At 34.6% G+C, this 20620-nt stretch overlaps 1 protein-coding gene across 1 annotated transcript in view; it reads right to left on the bottom strand.

The window, feature by feature from the left end:
- Positions 1-20061, bottom strand: part of LOC111055888 — a 92967-nt gene extending 72906 nt beyond the window's left edge. Inside the window, exon 1 of the mRNA XM_022343199.2 lies at positions 19835-20061. The gene's annotated coding sequence lies outside the window, so the exon portion shown is untranslated. The remainder of the gene's footprint in view (positions 1-19834) is intronic.
- Positions 20062-20620: the final 559 nt, after the last annotated feature.

Genomic DNA, 20620 nt, shown 5'->3' with positions numbered 1-20620 from the left:
TTCAAAAATCAATGATTGTATCGATGTATTAGTATGATAATTGTTATAACTGACGTTTCGAATGACGTTTGAAAGCATTCAAACACATTGAAACATTCTTATTCTTATTCCTCTCACTAAAAAAACTAATAATTATCTCAGTATAATCATTTAAAAAGTTTATACACAATCAAAACATCCATTGAAACGCAGTCTATATACATTCTGGAAATTCGTGTATAGACTAGGAAAAATTGGATTCTGGATATTATTAATTCAAAAACAATCTCATAAAGTATTATTGGAAACAGAAACAAAGCTTTGACTATTGATAATGTTAGTGATTACACAAACTACAATATGAACAATTACAATACTTCACTTAGCAGGTAGGCTACTGTTCTAATGTTATAGAGTTTCCATTAATACAATATAAATAATTCTTATCTTTTCAGACCTCAACGTACTCAGAATACAACGACTATCGAACGACAAATTGAATTTCATACTGATATCTCGCTTATCCCACAAACCTTATTCAAAGCTCATCCCTTATTTATTCAACGTTTACCGACAGCTCTTTCTTATACATGGGACGTATTGAGATCACCCCTCATTTTTCAATTCACGAGTAAGCTGGCCCATTACTATACATGCAATATGCGCGGGTTTGTCTTGATGCATCCCCACGGTATTTGAGTTGAAAGATTTTATCCCGGGTGAGTAGAAGAACCACGAGCGTATGACGGTATAAATAATCTTGGTTGATTGTATAATATAGCTGTAACATAAGCTGTTATGTTTGTGTATGAACGCGAGGTTGAAATCACCTCACATACAAACCATTACTCAAACAAAGCATGTCTTTGTCAAGCTTTCTTTCACGGTTTTCCTTTCAAGAAGAAAATTGTTTTTCTCGAACGAATCGCTTCTAAGGAGAAAGAAGCACTGAAAATGGAATAGCTAAGGCTTTGTTGCCCTTTGTTGGTTGTTTCTTCAGACTTCAGGCAGGGCTATTGTTTCAATTTTCATTCTTGGTGAAAAGATCAGGGAATGTCTATAGTCAAGATAATGGTTGTTACACTGAGTTTTCAAAAACTGAAAGTGATGAATATCATTTTTGAAAACTGAAATCACGGAAAAGTGTGATAAGAATCATACAAAGAGTACATTAGTGGTAATTTTAAACAAAAATCCAAAATTAATTGCTATCACACCCGAGGTTTTTTGTTTTTAATCATTTCCGTTGGTGTTTCTTATCATATTCATCACTATTTGAATGAATGCTGAGTAATAGCTCATTTTTTAACATGTGAACATTAGTAGCAATGAAAATTAGAAAGGAACAACAGGCTTAAAGCACGAAACTGTTCCTTTCCTAAATTTCCATTTAGTAGTTACGGAATATGTGTTATCTGAATTTGGGAGAGGAATAGCACAAGGCTACTTTATATTTCCTCTTCCTACCATTTCGCTAATGTATTTATTGTATAAATAAAGTATAAATGAATAAGTTGATTTGTTCTTCAATATCAGAGATATGAAATGAAATACTGTAAATTATTGTATGTGAAGAATGGAATTATGAGGCAATATTGTACATGAAAAATACTTTCGAATTCAATCAAAATGGATACAGTTATCTAGCGGTGGAAAAATACTTTACCTCCATACATTTCATTGAATAAGTTCAAATTCATATTCTCTGCTAAGAAAATGTGATATTGCGGAGATGATTCAGTTTTCAAGATCATAAGTCTATTCAGTCTATTATTCAAGAAGCATCAAACTGAATATGATAGTGTGCAATGTCTATTGAGTCTATCATCTAAACGTGTGAGACATCACCATAGCACCATAATCCAACTTCTACCAATTTCATCCAGCAGAAACATTATCAGATCAGGACTATAGCTGAGCAGTGTTCATGCATACAGAGTCACACATTTGCATAAATTGACATATCCACCCTGCAAACGCCAATTAGATTATCTTGTAACCCAGTTTTGTACCGAATAAGTATGGATGTCATGCAGAAGATAGGCCTATACTAGCAGACAATGAGGGCTGACTAACTTGTATTTCCCGAATATCAAGCAAGCGAAAACCGAGAAGTACGATTATGAAGGAAGAATACTCTTGAAAGTGAAAGTTTCCATGATATATTATAGCAATTCCAAAATACGAGAGAATATCTATAGAATGCAAAAGAAATATTTTTTTAGCAATATCCTATACAATATAAACTATATCTACATCAACGAAATTACATTCCTCTTTTTCTTTGATGTCAATATTGAAAATGTGAAGCAATCAATTTTCAACTTTGATTGTATTTTAATTAACTTGCTACTGGAGAAATTAAACATTTGATTGCACTCATTCAATTGCTGTTGCATATAAAATAATTGATAGTGATAAATGTCAATTATTGATGTTCTATTAAGTAGTCTGGAGACTTACTGTAACTGAAAATATCAAAAACAGGACGAATGTGTAGGAGTAGAAACGATGAACACTTACATTTTATTTCTCATTTTGAAATGAGAATCTAATTCGGAAGGACAAAACAAATATTTTATAATGTCAATAGCATAAATATAAAATTCCAATTCATGCATATTTCATCAAATTTTATTGATTCCATGTAGTGGTCATCGATTTTACTTCCAGCTATTTTGACATATTTCCAGTTCTACAAATCTTATACTTTCAATATTTTCAATACTAGGGTATACTTCCAATACTAGAGTATACTTTCAATACTTCATCATTTAAAATGTACGTTGATCAATTCACTTGCTTATGTACCGTATCTGTTACGGTATATTGTTATATGCAATGTAAATACAGCATTTATTTCACTGACCTATGATGAGGGGACGCTATTGTATAAGTTTCAGTACTTAGGAAGTTGGTCTTCATCAGTGGCTTTGAGATATTAAGTGGCTTACGGACTTTGAACAACCTAAACTGACTCAGCAGAGCGGAACAAGGATCGTTGACTGGTCTGTTCCAGTGCTCCTTAGGGATCAGAATACCAGTGGTTACTGGGAAGAAACCCAAATTGATCAGATCAATTTCGTATGGAACAGTATGTTCTAATGTAGTTACTGGAAAGAAACCTAAATTGATCAGTTTCGTATGGAACAGGATGTTCTAATGCTGTTACTGGAAAGAAACCTAAATTGATCAGTTTCGTATGAAACAGGATGTTCTAATTCTGTTAAAGTTTTCAGGATAAAAACCCAACCAACAAAAGGTGACAAATTCAAGCTACTACAATACTGAGAACTACTAATTTTATATCAAGAACTTTACATTCCAAATGAGGAATGAATTGAGAAAGTAATCATTCTCTCATCAAAAAGAGCCCCTAACAGAGTTACAACAGCCTTGTTGAATTAAGCTGACGACTTGATTACATTCTCTCACAGTTCAAATTGTTGAATCGGTCGGGAAGAGCGAGAGCGAGAACGTAGTATTTAATTATTCTCTCTGCTCTGTAACATCATTCGTGTTGGCTAGGTTCGCACTGTAGTAAGACAAGGCTTCCCTGGAGTTACTTAGTAACCCTATGTTTGAGTAGTGTAGTATTTGGTTGAATAGAATAGGAGCTATACGGTAAGGTACGTATTTATTACAACGATAGTATATTTGCTTCCATTTAACCTTCACTCGAGATCCTAGGTGAACGGTGAAGTTATCGACCAGCTCTTTGTGTAATTGCAAATTGTACGCTGTACGGTTATCATACATGTAAAACCACTAGTTTCAAGCCACTTCGTTCCAAAAGAATATTACACTCATAGAACTAAAACCTTCAAATTCAAAGGTTATGATATTTGAGAACAGAATTTTTTTCATAAGTGATTTCTAAAAATCAATTCTGCTCGTATTCTATATTTTCCTTATTCAATTCATCTATATTAAGATTTTGAAGATTCGAAAAAGTGATATTTTCGAGACAATTAAAAAGAATCCTTTAACACAGACTGATATAACAAAGTAATAGCCCTGTTGACAGTCATGGCAAAAGAGTAAATAATGCTCTACTCCTTAAAAATCACTCCCATCACACAGTAGCATCCACCAATATCCTCTCATCTTCCTTACTCACATCTCCCTTACTCTCATCTCTCTCACTCTCATCTCCCTTACTCACATCTCTCTTACTCTCATCTCTCTTACTCTCATCTCCCTTACTCTCATCTCACATCTCTCTCATAATCAGACCTAGCAATGTATCAATAAGATGTACCAGAATAATATTGAATATCACTCATTCTTGAATACTGCACAACTGCACCATAATTTCTGGAGGGAAGAAATAATATCCTTCAACTCTATATTGGAAGTATTTTTCCGAACATTATAGTAAAACTAATACAAATACCTGTACCATCAATATCTATCTTCTCAAATGTAATTGCGAATCTAGCTTAGGTTCACCACCGATTGCTATAATCCCAGCTAATCAGGAAGGCCACAAAACGGCCCCCTGAGCCCTTCGAGCCCCCTGTGTGGTGCACTACAGTACAATATGCAAATTGAGGGCTCACTCCACCATGCGCGATCGTTAATCCCTTCTCTCAGATTGCTGCAACAATCGAGCAACAGATGTACGGCCAAAACATGAATACGACTTCCCTGAACATAGGTCTAGCTTGAAACCTATTGAACAACACATTCCTACTAATTAGGTTCAGTTTTTTTATAGAGAAAAGATGGAGATTTTTCACTAGTCTTATTATTTCGTTACGTTCAGTTTTTTGATAGAAAAAGGATGAGGATTTTTTACTAGTCCTATTATTTTTTCTCTCTTCCTATCATTTTGATAATGTACTTATTGTATGAATCAATAAAGAATTGAAATTGAAGCATTTTTCTTGGTCACTATGTTAGTCACTTGAACCATTAAAGATACCGTTAATGCAATGGGTAATTGAATACTGCTTGTATTATTCGTTTCCCTTTATTCAGAATAAATAACTATTATTTATCAATATTATTCATTTATTTATTAATTTATTCAATCATTTAGAATTATACAACTTACAGAAAAGTATCACAGACTAACTTACGCCCAAAACGGTTCCAATTCTAATTTTTACAACAGTCCAAATGTAGCTAGAGGTTATGTGTCACTTCAAAAATTCTTCAATTACACACTCAATCTACAATCCAAAAACCTTTTTATGTAACCTTCCTAATATTATGATACATCAATCATGATATATGATATAAAGATATTCATTGAAAACGTTTGGATGAAAGAGGCTCATGAGTAGTTGTTGTCTGCCTGTTGCTGTTGTCTGTATTGTTTGATTCTGTGTTGTCTGTTCCTTCTGTTTACAGGTGGAAGCAAGAAGAGTGACGTGTCGACTCGGGACAGCGCATACCATTGGATTGGCTGAAGCAATGCCAATGAGGCACAGTTGCCTGTGAGGCGTTCCAGTCAGTCTCTTTGGGTAACACTTGATAGTTTAGCGGGTAGTGTCCTATCCTCATAGGCAGAAGGAGAAGGTTTGCACACAGTCGTGACAACACAACTGTGTAAATGAATTGGAGGAAATAGTCCCACACACCAGTCTGGTATATGCCGCGAAGACCGGTGTGTGCAGGGAGTTTGGAATTAAATGGTACACTCTATGCTCTCCGGGTTTGTGATACGCTGAATCCAGCGCAGCAAGAGAAGGCATGCTAGCTGCTTTCACGACATTGCTAGGTTTCCACCTTCCAATTTATTGGGAAAAAGGCTCACGAGTAGTAACGAACAAGATTATAGTGGACGTAGGCTATTTCCGCAATGGAGACTATTAGAGGAGTCTGCGTTCATGAACACAAATATACGAAACTGCTTACTTCAGATTCTTTCTCTCTCCAACTTTTTCGTCATTTACCCCTCATTTTTCCCCATCGCTTCCTCCTCATCTTCCTCCCACACATCCTCTTTCTTCTGTCCCTACTATCATAAACGAGTGGTGATTGTTTTCCGATCCTTTCTCGTTCAATATTTTCTGACTGAATAAAATAACAGAGAATGTATCCAATTTCGAAAAAATCCCATGGAGATGTAGATAGTCATTCAACATACAGGTTGAGCTTCACTATAAACACCAAAATAAGCAAATTTCCTTTAACAAACAGTAGTTATTTATCGTTATTTGTGCTGAAAACTGTATGGGCATAGGGAAATCTTCTTATATATTCTAATAGACAATAGAAATCCAAAAATTTCTAAAGAAATTCTATGGAAAATGAGATAAGAACAAGTTGAGCTTTGCTATAAACACAAAATAAGCAGACTTCCGATTACGAGCAGTAGTTATTTATGTGCTGAAAACCTTTATATCATTCTAGGCATACAAAAAATCGTTTTATGTATTGTAATAGACAACAACGATCCCACCGCACTCTGAAACTTATGAATATTTATGAACTCATGAATATTCATAACATTCACAATGGTTTGATTGGAAATGCAGAGATTCACTGGGGATACGTAGAACAAATATTTAGATTCAATCGAGAGTTTGATGGGCTTGTTGATGGAGTGGATTGGAAATGAAGAGAATAATACGAGAGTTCATTCTCATTTCAATATCATAGATGAAAAAGCACTGCCAAAAACTCTTAATGATAATCACATTATTGGTGTTTCATAATGAATAGCGAATGAGTTGAATTATTCTAGAATGGAAGAAATTAATTTTGTATCTGTTATATCATTTTAGTTTACAGCCCCAAGAATCTCTCATATTCCTCACACAAAAATGCAATGAATCATTAGCGAATTCGTTTCGTTTTTGTTTGTATTTTTTGTTTCCTATTGTGGATGAGGGTATGAAGAATGGCTCCACACAGGATTACCTGAAGGGTTTAATTGAGACTTCGATATACAACATAATAACGATATAAAATTATTAATAATATTCTGACAAAATCAGAAATAAGTTATCGTTTTCATTATACTGTGAAGGATATTATATCGCAGATCGATACATAGCATAACTTTTTAGAAGACCAAAAATAGATAGATCTTAATTCTTGAATAAATTATACTTAATTCATCAATATAATTATCAGTGACGGAATGAGGAAAATTACTGATTCTTGTTCATGATTTTTCTTGAACAGACACATCGTTTTTTGTATTCTCCAACATAAAATCTTAGATTTCCCAGATTCTATGGGTGTGCACTCTTTCAAAAAGTCTATCAATTCACTCTGGAAGTTACTGCATGAGTTACGACTTTTTTGAGAGGGTAGGTTGGAGAGATGCAGTGATTTGCCAAGGGTCTACACACTTGGGGTTTGTGGGACGATGGCTGTAAAAAGAACGGACCATAAAGTAGATGGAGCAGCAAGAAGCATAAATTTCCCTTCTTCACCAAAATCTTTTGCTCCACCAAAACAGATGTTCGTTAGTGGAGTTCGCCTCAAGAGGGAAATCAATTTCAAGCCTATTGAAAATGATAATGATAATGATGATGACTTGAATTATGAGATACAATATAGGGAAGATGAGAGGAATAAGGATAGTGGAGTTGTAGTGAAGTAGAGTAGTGGTAATTATGATGATACTGATCCAACAAGGTAGTGTTTTCAAGGAGTATTTGCTATTCAGCTGATGTAGCTGATGTAATTTTCGTTAGCGCTAAGAAGTAAACCATATTATGGAATAAACTTCTTTGTCCACATTGCCATTTTTAATCGTTCTCAATGCTGTTCTCATCTTCTATTGATAATATTTTTAAAAAATAGAATAAGCAACCATTGTTAATTGACATGATGTATTCGAGATTTTCTATTGATAAGAGAGCACTGCAGCCTCCTTTCTACTTGGAAAAGCCAAGAATGGTTGAAACCATAATATATCTTGTATTCTAGGTTCATTGGTTGAAACATGTTATGGTTAATGGATGAAATATGACAAAAGCTTACTAATTTTTATTCCATTCTATCAATATTGTAGTAACCCTATTAAGGAAAGTGCTTCTATTCAAGATGTTTTCAAATAATGTTCGCAAACTGTTTGTCATCAATATGTTCAATCTACAGGCAATACATTGATTGGTTTAAGAGTATTTTTATTAGTTATTCAAGAGAGTAGTAGGCTACTTTTTTGCTGGATGATGTCCATATTTACTTGTAAGTTTGTGATAACATTCACTGATATGCGCATGGCAGTATTCGAACCCACAACTGTTCCAGCAACGGTTTATCGAAGTTTGACAAGTCGATCGAGCATTTGAAAGTTGAAACTTTCTCGAGCAGAAAACAATGATCGAATTGGTCGAATGAACAGATCCATTTCACCAAGTGGAATAAGAAGAACTGTAATAGTATCTTACGTCACAAGGATGGGAAGGGGTAATTTGCAGGCGAGAATGATGTTTCTAGTCGAGGCGTTAGCCGAGACCAGAATTTCATTCGAGCACTGCAAAAGACATTCACGTCCAAGTAGCGTACACTCCTTTGTCTAAAGAAGAATGATTGAGAAATAGAAAACATTACCTGCTTGTGCTGAAGTTACTACATGCATTCTATAAACATAACCTAGTTTACAAATTCCGAATCAGGAATTTTGTGGAAGTTGACAGAACTTCAACCTGGAGCGCTGAAGGTGTTTTTTTTTTTGTAGCAGTTTTGCTGTCCCTATTTCGGAACTAGGAAACATTCTCGACTGTTAAGAAACCATAAGTTTTCATTACAGTACAGTATGCTGTAATGAGAATCATATTTTTATTCTGCAAACATTTGTTTACCGGCTTGATTTCATGCATGGTAAACAGCTGAGATTGAATGACTATGACATGAATATTATTATCAAACGGGAATTAGTTCATTTATCTATGAGTATAGTATAATCCATACATTAAATCAAGTGAATCTTGATTCTATAAAAACATAATCAATATCAAGTATTAGAAAAGAGTATTGAGTTCGAAGTATCGGAATTGCATTCAGGCGAGAGCGATATCACTAAGAAAAAATATTAGAAGGTGGAAGCTCGCAAACTCCACAAGTTTTCAGAATTGATAAAATTTTAATGACGTTGAACACATAAAATTGAAACAACTGCAAGAGAAGCTACCAAATTCATTCATTGATGTATCAAAGGTAAAATATGCAAGTTCTATTATGCTGTAATTCTATTATGATCACCGTTTTTCAGCACTTGAAAAAATTCTCTAGGCTAGAATTGCGAAAAAATAAAGTTTGTATCAAGATCAAACTTCTGTTTTCGAAAGTTCTTGATTGAATTACGGAATGAACAGCAGGAACAACTAACAAAGTTTACACCAACTTTGATAAATTTCCAATTTGCAGACTGTTTCATTATTGACTCACGTGCCATTTGCAGAATCGTTTTCCATTTATTGAAGTCGAAGCCTTCCAAGGAGCTCAGAATCAACATCAATCTCAAGGGAGCTAATTATCACGGCTTGAAATTCAAATATTCGTCATTTCAAAGGAAAACTTAGTTATTGCAGAGAAGACTTACATCAAGTTATCAAGGGCCTTCAGCTTTGGTTGGGAGCTCAATTGATATTCAACTACCCCTCTGTCAAAGGACAACTTCAAAATTACATAAGTGACAATTTCCAAGAATTATCGATTGATTGGAACATTCCTTGTTATTTTTATTATTAGTTTTATTCCAGCCATTTTTATACATAGAACGGTAACTTTTTGAGATCATCAAGCTACATGATGATTGTTACAACATCCTGCTTTCGAATGAATGAATATTCTTTACAGAATATGCAGATTGAGTTTGTTATACAATAAGATTGGCCAACTCCTCTATCGTTTATAAGGCGAAAAAGGATACCTGCTCAAAAGAACTCTGTATTATGAATGGTATAGACAGAATAAATAATTACAATATAATTAATAGAACATCTATTGGAATATCAGCGAAATTTGAGCAATTTTCCAGCCCGAGGCTCTTCAGTATACCTAGACATTCTTTCCATTGAAGACTCCTGTAGGCCCGTGATACATACTGAAGAATATAATACCGTACCTTTAACAAATTATAGTTAGAATAGCAATACTCTCTTCCAAAAGATTTGAAACTTCAACAAAATATGTCCTGAATATAATGATCGATGTAAGGTAGAAAAGAGAGTTTTACAATGCTTTCAACAAATTCAAATTTCTTTATTGACCGAAAATAGTGAGGTCTATGTTTTAACTCTGATTTTCTTTCGTCTGTTTGTATGTAACGCGATTACGGCCAAACGCGTTGATAGAATTCGATGAGATTTGGCAGAAATATTCCTTTTTCAACTGCGCGTCGATGTATACACAAGGTTTTTTGGAATTTAGCATTTTAAGGATAATATGAAAAGAAAAGGAATTCCTCCATACTCTGATATCACTATATCATCTACTCTGAAGATAGAATTAATCAGACTATTAATAATAATTATTCATAATCAATCAGTCAAGTGGATTACACAGATTTTCTAGAGAAGCCGTATCTATTTCTGTGAGGTCTATAGTTTCAATCAAAGACCTTAAAGAGTTATGCATCTTTAAGGTCTTTGGTTTCAATATTTTGTTTTGCAGCCATGGTATTATTATGTGTGCTTATCTGTATCAATATTTTCACATTTGAAAAAAACTAATTTGATAGGTGATTTAAAATAATCAAATTAACTAAATAATGCTAAAGAAAATATAATATAAGTTGATTGTGAAAAAAATAATTTTCATCAAATGGAAAGATTATCACGGAACTGGATGAATTATAACATATGGAATACAAATTCAAACATTAACTGAGTTTGTTAACATTTCAAACAGGTGACATCAGATACTTGTGGATAAGAAAACTGTGTGAGGTCTACTGTTCACAGAACTACTAGTAGATAGATATGTAACTTTACAACAATCTATGAAACTTATACCCTGAATCGACAACGATTTCTTCGATTAAAATAAGATATCATTGATCACAAAAATCCAATCCCCATTGTACTTTCAGTTCAGAAATAGAAAAGCTTCAGCACAAAAGACTCTTTGTATCTCAACTATCCTATCTTCCAATCGTATGATAGATAAAAGTTCAATCAAACGAGAGCAAGTTCGGAAATCAATTTGAAAAAGGTTTGGTGTCCGTTGCCGAACATAACCGAAATGGAATTGCGTATTCTGTGCACGCTGCAGCTATTCAGAGAGTTTGGGTCCTAGTTGGGTCGTGACGTAGTTGGACGTAATAGCTTTACTAATGATCTCATTCAAGTATTTGCCGAATTCTATGGTATGAGGAACTCGAGATGGCCTGCAAGCCTATGAAGTGGGGACCCTGAAGAATTATGATGTTGAGATCGAATTGAGAAATTGAAGAGATCCCTAGGGTTTGAGGGGATTGCTTGGTGAACGGTCGTTCAGGATCATGTCCGTGAATAAGCAAGCATCAATATTCAAACTTGAAATAGAATTTTTAGATTTCCAATTGAACGTTCTATACTTCTGACAATTTGAAATTATCATTATGCTTATGATTACGAATAAAATAAATCACGATGTAGAATATAATACAACAGGATTATGAAGACCCTGAAGTTCTCTTCATAGTAGTGACCACACCACAACACGTACAGATAGGAATATAATATCTTCGAATATTTCTCTGAAGATCCATAAACCATACACATCGTCTATTTCGATAGCTGATAGAAATGGCCCAAGAACACTAAGTAGAAGGGGGTGAAGAACACTGTCCTGGAAATACTACGCAGATTGTAATCTGCATAAATTCAGCAATCCATCAATCAAATGATCAATCAAATGTAACAAAGTATCAAAGGATAATATATACTATTCAATACTGAACAAGAAAACGTTTCACCAAAAATAAACACGTCTACAAACGGATAAAATTTGTCAATAAACCTTTGATACATCATTTGCTAGTTGCTAGAAACCTATTCCCACTCAAAGGAGCTCACACCGTTCTCACAAGGAAAAATAAATTGTGAAAAGCTAGAATACAGTCGTTTGAAAGGAATAAAAGACGAGCGGAATAGTTTTCCTTCTCGAAAACAGGTTTCCTTTTCCTTTTCTTGTAGGATGAAAATGTCTCGGGGGTGCTGGAGCGTGGAAAGAATGCGGTTTCGCACTTTCTGATGTTGACGATTCAATACAAAGCCAGCCACTGCTATGCGAGGTAACCTCTCACATTTGAAGTATTGTCGAGAAGAATGTGACTGTTACAGCCAAGGGCGTTACGATATCCACACTACATAGTGCCAGAACGTTCTCAATTATTCTTTACTTTCTTGTAGAGTAAAAGCTAGAATCCAGTTGCACTCGAATTTAATGAAATTCAATTCATCAGATTTACATTCCAGTGATTATGAACCATCTAAGAATCATGATAGCTACAGTTTAAGCTATTTACAATATTCTCATTCCTCACACGCAGCACATAGCTCATGTTTCTCAACGGAGATGACGCTCTATAGACTATAGTGCTGCTCTCTCATTGGTTAGAAATTGTTCCCGCCTTCGAAATGGTGTTGAATTACGACCACATCTCAGCCAATGACAGCACTCTTGTTTGCTATTGGTTGGAAATCATCTCTCTTAGTAGACCAATACAAAGACAGTACAAGAATAAATTATATGGTTCATGGTTTATAAGTTCATCCTTTCAATTTATAACTGTTTTGATCAAATAGACTTCGATACGATACATACATTGATTGAATTGCGTTAAAGAGTACAGATAAGAAAGAAAGTACAGGTAGAATGATAATTTTTTATGTAGAAGAAAATTATTTTCATACAAATGACATTTCTAACTTTTCCCCCCTTGTAAAATTTTTTATATCAGATATCTTCAGATTTAAGTGTATAATATTATTCTCTCCCAATTGTAATATTATTTGATTTTTTTTATATCTTTGTTATTTGAGTTGAAGCTTTCAACGTCTATTATTCAGACCTATACTATAAAACTCAAAAGTTCAAAATTCAGTTTATATTATTGTTCGGGCTTCTGGGGTCAAAATTATCTGAAAATATGGTTATAAATCCTACATAACCTCTACTGTTTATTTTTGATCAAGGATTGAAAAAGTTTTCAGCGGATGCCCACTGATTCATTCCAAATTTTGTACTTACCGTCAATAGATGAATGAATCAGTAAATATTAAAGTACCCACGTTGTTTTCCAAGTTCACATTAAAACATTCAACTAATAATTATAAGATTGATAAGCTACAATTAGCTCAGCCTATATAGACTCTACGAGAAATCTCCTTCATCAGCTCATTCAGCTCTCCAATATTTTCCCTCCATTGCACCCACTATTAACCTACACATAAATCAACTAAGATAGACTCACTAGCTGCTAACGAAGCGTGAGATCTCCTCAGTGAAGAAGATCTGCCTCTCACGGCAACCTATATTATTTAGGTGAATCTCGTGCCTCGTGTCGTACTTTATCTCATCCGAAGTACGCGGCTCAATCGATCAAATGGGACGTAAGACTCTCTTAGAGGAATGAGCCCGCTCCAGTGAGTTTCACTTCACCATTCCTTATAGATAGCACTCACGCTCCCCATTGAAGCAATGCTGACAGAATGGGGTGAATCGCGCTATAACAAGATATATTGTAGGTTTCCAGGCTTGGGAAGAAACCGCGAGCAAGCCCTCTTCTGCTTCATCAATCAAAAACAGTTCGCGATAAGAGTGAATGAACGCACTTGATGAAAATGGAAATAGGGGAAATGTGTGCGCGTGAGGTAGGTTATCGATAATCGCAAATTAGTCACGTTATGAAGCTTGATAGTCGGAAGCTACCAGCTGGAGATGTGATGAGGACAACATATAAGAGGTTATATGGATGACCTGTTGAGATTAGTGATTTAATGATGATAACGATGAGCGATTATGAATTAAACCACAGTTCAATATTGTGGCTTATGTGAATTAGATTAAATTGAATTGAATAGCTGCCTTTATTTGAGTCATATGTGTCAGCAGCTATGATTGAACACAGTAGAGAGAGCTTAGTGAAAAAAATCAACTTCAATAAATAAAATTAATAAACTATCTATCCCCAATAATATCTCAAATTATGATTTAACAAAAGTCTAATTCCGCACGTTTTACATGATTGAAAGTCTGTCGTCACTAAAACCCATTTTGTCACATCCGGAGTTCCTGGGACGTTCGTTTAATTTGGAAAAGTTGTTACCTCATAGCTGTTTCTTCAAATTGAATCTAGGCTCGGTGATCGAGCTCTACACGTCCAGATGGACAGGAGACAGCATACCCCAAGCTAGGACGGCCATCGATTCAGAGGCGTCTCAGCGGCTTAAAGACACACGTTCATGAACCCATGAAATGATGGATTCGTACGTTGATCCCCGTACTTACACCGCTGTTAGAATAAAAAATTAACTAGGATAATACAAATTAACTTAACTCCAGTTATATAATAAAATCAACCTACACAATAAACACTTTAAAACACAAATAGACATTACCTACTTCAATATCTTGATTTAATAGAATAGAATTTATTAGTACAGGGTTATGCCCTATACACAAAGCGATGAGTACATAGTATTCCATAATAGGCCTACATAATTCACAAGTTGATTGAACAACTTTCCATATCAACTTCGAGTATAGTTGTTTAATATCAAAAAGATTCTCTTGAAAAATTATATGATATTTAGGTGATTTCTCCCTAATCAAAATCATTGAAATGATTTCAAATATGACAAATAAAGATGATAAAATACTAATAGAATTAATCATAAAATACAGTCTCTGAAAATCTCACAAATTGACAGATCTATTTTTATAAATAATAATAGCTTTCTCTTCAGAAATAATACAAGCCAAAAATATCTTAATTCCTTCTAATAGGCACTCTATATTTCTACAAAACATATACCGTTCATTTTCTTACAACATTTTTCAGTTTGAATTACCATTTCCATCTTCCATTCAAATCAAAAGGACTATTCTCAATTTTTACACTTTAATTACGGTACATTACAATAAATACTTTGATGGAAGCTTTCATTGAAGATAATTTCCTTAATTATATTACAAATCTATGACGTACCTTTAGTAGCGGTTATAGGAGAAAAATCTCCATTGTGAGGTTACAATTTGATACTCTCTCTCTCTCTTCTTAATTAAAGCGACTACAGAGGCGGAAAACTAAAGATGCTGCTGGAACAAAAGGTTCCAGAGCCAAACACTAAAAATCCTAAAGCTGGCATGGATGCCATGATTAATACAAATTTCTGAACAGATTACATTATTTAGTACTGCTTATGTCGGAGGACAGACGCTGAGTGAAGCCACTTCGCTTTTCTCGTCTTGAGGTGGACAGCTGTGAGATCGTCCATACTAAATAGACCTAACCAACACCAACTGTGATTGGCAGTTACTATACTCTAGAAAAATTTCCACCAATAGAAAGGGACCTTACAACTACAACTCAAGATACATTCTCCCACCAAGTGACAGCTATTTTTCCTAGGCAGCTATAAATTCCTTGCCTTATAAGGTTGTGAACCAGACTTATATTCTAGGAAAATCGTTGATCTTCCCACAACTTCTACACACACACCTATAGAGTCGACACTACACAACGCAAAAGCAAGGTTCATGAACTAGACTGTTGCTCCAGGAAAATTGATGTTATTCCTAGGATCCTAGCTTCTACGCACACACTTACAGAGTACAGATAAGAAAGAAAGTACAGGTAGAATGATAATTTTTTATGTAGAAAAAAATTATTTTCATACAAATGACATTTCTAACTTTTCCCCCCTTGTAAAATTTTTTATATCAGATATCTTCAGATTTAAGTGTATAATATTATTCTCTCCCAATTGTAATATTATTTGATTTTTTTATATCTTTGTTATTTGAGTTAAAGCTTTTAACGTCTATTATTCTGACCTATACTATAAAACTCAAAAGTTCGAAATTCAGTTTATAATTATTGTTCTGGCTTCTGGGCTCAAAATTATCAGAAAATACGGTTATAAATCCTACATAACCTCTACTGTTTATTTTTAATCAAGGATTGAAACAGTTTTCAGCGGATGCCTACTGATTCATTCCAAATTTTGTACTTATCGTCAATAGATGAATGAATCAGTAAATATTAATATTGTTCTAGTGACTAAAGTACCCACGTTGTTTTCCAAGTTCACTTTAAAACATTCAACTAATAATTATTGGATTGATAAGCTACAATAAGCTCAGCCTATATAGACTCTACGAGACATCTCCTTCATCAGCTCATTCAGCTCTTCAATATTTTCCCTCCATTGCACCCACTATTAACCTACACATAAATCAACTAAGATAGACTCACTAGCTGCTAACGAAGCGTGAGGTGAACGATCTATCTCCTCAATGAAGAAGATCTGCCTCTCACGGCAACCTATATTATTTAGGTGAATCTCGTGCCTCGTGTCGTACTTTATCTCATCCGAAGTACGCGGCTCAATCGATCAAATGGGACGTAAGACTCTCTTAGAGGAATGAGCCCGCTCCAGTGAGTTTTACTTCACCATTCCTTATAGATAGCACTCACGCTCCCCATTGAAGCAATGCTGACAGAATGGGGTGAATCGCGCTATAACAAGATATATTGTAGGTTTCCAGGCTTGGGAAGAAACCGCGAGAAAGCCCTCTTCTGCTTCATCAATCAAAAACAGTTCGCGATAAGAGTGAATGAACGCACTTGATGAAAATGGAAATAGGGGAAATGTGTGCGCGTGAGGTAGGTTATCGATAATCGCAAATTAGTCACGTTATGAAGCTTGATAGTCGGAAGCTACCAGCTGGAGATGTGATGAGGACAAAATATAAGAGGTTATATGGATGACCTGTTGAGATTAGTGATTTAATGATGATAACGATGAGCGATTATGAATTAAACCACAGTTCAATATTGTGGCTTATGTGAATTAGATTAAATTGAATTGAATAGCTGCCTTTATTTGAGTCATATGTGTCAGCAGCTATGATTGAACACAGTAGAGAGAGCTTAGTGAAAAAAAATCAACTTCAATAAATAAAACTTATATGGATATTTATATTGAAACAGCAGAAGAAGATGAATGATTTTTTAGCTGTTCTCTTCAATAAAAATAGTAATACACAATAATTGTTATCGATTTGGGTATGAAACTAGTGAACAGTAGACCTCGCGCAGTTAAAAACCACAGCCTCCTCTAATACTGTCCATCAGAGTGAATTATGTCATGTCCTGACGTGTCGGTGTCGGTGTAAAGTTGGTTATTGACCGAGCGAGGTGAGGTCCAAGATTCAAGTCGACGGTTTTGCATTTCTCTTGTTTATATGTTTATGTTTATATTTATGTTATGCATTTACAGCGAAACGCAGCAATAGATTTTCATGAAATTTTACAGGTATGCTCCTTTTTGAATTTCGCGTCGACGTATACATTATGGTTTTTTGAAATTTTGCACTTTAAGGATAATACAAAAGGAAAGGAGTCTTCTTTGAACGCCAATATAACCGTAAAGATCAGACTTTGAAATATTATTCATCATAAATCAGCTGTCTAGTGGACTACCGGTTCAAAAACATCGAACATCTTGAAAATTTATCTTTCCATCAACGTTAGTAGACAGTTGTCTACTAACTTTGTCTTTCCATAAGCTGAGGCCATGATTCTAGTTTGGAGTTTGGAGTTTTTTGATAGAAAACATCTTTTTTTACATTTTTCTTTTTTAATCTGATGATTAAAATTGTAACAAATATTATTGAAAAGAAATTGATTTCTAAAATCATGAAAAGTAAGAAATGAAGTTTGTAGGAAATCAGCATTCTAGAAGTTTATTTTTTTAATTTCAACACACCAATTTTTCGCCAACGACAACACAGAATGTTCTCTGATGGGTTGATTGGATTGGCGTATCGACGGCAGCCAGACCTGATAACAGCGTTCACACTCACATTCCGGGGACGTCACGGTACGATAGGACAGAAAGCTCTATGTTTATTTAGGATTTTGTCTAGACATTTTAAATTGATAAATTATTTATTTATTTTTGAGAAAACATAAAAACAGGTCAATGTAACTTACTGAGGGTGAGGTCTACTGTTCACAGAACTACCAGTATATAAATTTACAATTAAAAAGGAAAACAAAAGAAAATAATATCGCACTTCATTGAATATTCACAACGATTCAGTAAAACTAATAAGATTAGAAGAAAACGATATTTGCTACTATGCTACTATCATCAAAAGCTTACCGAGTTGAAAGCAGAGAAAAGTCGGGAGAAAATAATATTTGCTACTTCCAGTTATCAATTGCATGCTTCATCGGTTGCAATTAATAGTCCACGAGACAACTGATTTTTTACCAAGTTACATTGAGATATACATTGCATGCGTCATTGCATGCAATTTATAATCCACTCGACAGCTAATAATTACTCGATAGCTATAATATTCTAAAGTCTGATTTTTACGGTAATATTGGCGTTGAAAGGAGACTCCTTTTCCTTTTGTATTATCCTTAACATGCAAAATTAAAAAAAACCGTATGTATACGTCGACGCGAAATTCAAAAAGGAACATACCTGTGAAATTTCATGAAATTTATTGCTTCGTTTCGCTGTAAATGCGCATCATAAATATGAACAAAAATATAAACATTATTAACATAAGAGAAATGCAAAACCGTCGACTTGAATCTTAGACCTCACTTCGCTCGGTCAGCTATGATTTGCTCGACGTACGTCTCCTTTTGCTTTTGATGTAAGATATCCTGTTCGAATGTTCTTATTCCAATTTGTATCTAGGTTTACATTTTGAGAAATTGAAGGAAATCAAGCTTCAACAATACGATGTCCTCAAGTTCCAAAACTGAACTTTATAAAAGGCCGAGAAAACGCGACTCACGCGACTCACTTCCATAACAATGGTGTAATATGGGAAATCTCAAATATCAGTAATAATCGAAGGAATATGATTCGATTCATATTTACTCATTTTTGGGGGTTTATTATTATTTGGTTGACAATAATTCCCATTTATTTTTGAGTATTTGAAAACCAAATCTGTTTAATGATCATAAAACAAAGCATTTCTCAGAGATGAGGACGAGGAATGTTCACTGTTCTGTAGAATTCTAGCCTACATATCAGAAGTTATATTTGCTGGTGATATGGAATACAATATTATGAAGCATTAGCTCCCAATTAGTTTATAGAGATTTGTTGATATTCACTTTTTTCAGCCCTTGTTATAGTTACTCCACATGATTACTCCTATTTCCTGAATAAGCTCAAAACTGATTAATCCAAATCGTTCGAGAGCCAATACCGGTGAAAAGCTTTTTTTCTCAAAGCATTAATATTTACCACAAAAAATGGAACTTAGCTGTTTTCCAATTGATTTTGATCATTGCACTATCATAAATATTATCAATTTCACATCCATGGAGTGGAGCCTATTACTGAAAAATAATGTGTGAGGAGAAAACTAAGCTCTGGAAATGTAGCATAGAGCAGGTGTCATTATTGATATAAGACCATAAAATAACACTCCAAAAGAAATGGTCACATGTTTGGAATACATTGACAAACACAAATTCATACTAAATACAAAGAATAAGCACTCTGTAGGCTCAGCCTAACTATGAATGTACATTTTCCTGTAAATTGTACATATTTGGTGTTTATCTGTGCAAATTAAATTTAAAATTGATTCCTTCAATTAACACAGAGCACACTCAATTTTCCTTGAATTATAAAGGATCCAGATCATGTTACCTTTACACTATACATTTGAGTGGATAAACTAAAAAACTCACCTTATTTTTTCAAACTCGTCAACTATCTGAATTCCACGTTACAAACACATTTCACATCTGAATGAGCCTCCAAAAACTAATAACCAATCTCAATCCTCTCCCTGGCCTCCTAACAGATTTTGAACTTTGCTGGTTTGAAATTCCCCAAAAACGTGAGCGATACTGTCTTCTATATACGTGAAGTTATACTGAGTTCAGCGTGAGACGCCTCAACTATCTCAGCCGAAGGCTATGGGGTAACTAGCGGTAGTATTTCGAGCCGAACACCCGTTTTACTACCACCAACTAACTGCGCTTGTGCAAGAAGTGTTGTGGGGGTTTGAGGGGGCTCTAAACCCCCCAGGAGGGGTCGAATTTCACCCGGCCAAGCCACAGGTAGGCAGAGCGTGAGGGTTAACCCTTGCAAAAGAGAAGTTGAGTGGTTCTCTGTTTAAGAGCGGTCGTTAACCAGCGACTTGAAAGCTTTTTTTCGGCGTGGCGAATATTTTTTTCTTCTCCACAGCACCGCGAGTACAGAAGCAACGTTTTACAAGCTTGAAAATATAACTCAACTGAGCCAACAGCTTGTTTTGTACTATATCACTTGCGAAAGTAATGTTTCCGCTTTCGGGTTGGTTTTAAATTTCGTGAATCGGAAAGTTTATGTGAAATACGGACTAAAATACATAGTTTTTGTTAGTTTGATTATGCTTATCATGCTTCCTCACTATCAAAACTTGGATAATGATTATTAATTATGGACAGATACTCAATTAAATAAGTTTTTCTGGTGGCCGAAATGAATTA

The sequence above is a fragment of the Nilaparvata lugens genome, chromosome 8 (assembly GCF_014356525.2).
Source record: "Nilaparvata lugens isolate BPH chromosome 8, ASM1435652v1, whole genome shotgun sequence".
Lineage (NCBI taxonomy): Eukaryota > Metazoa > Arthropoda > Insecta > Hemiptera > Delphacidae > Nilaparvata > Nilaparvata lugens.
Note: the sequence above shows the minus strand (reverse complement) of the source record. Positions and strands in the feature narration are given on the sequence as shown.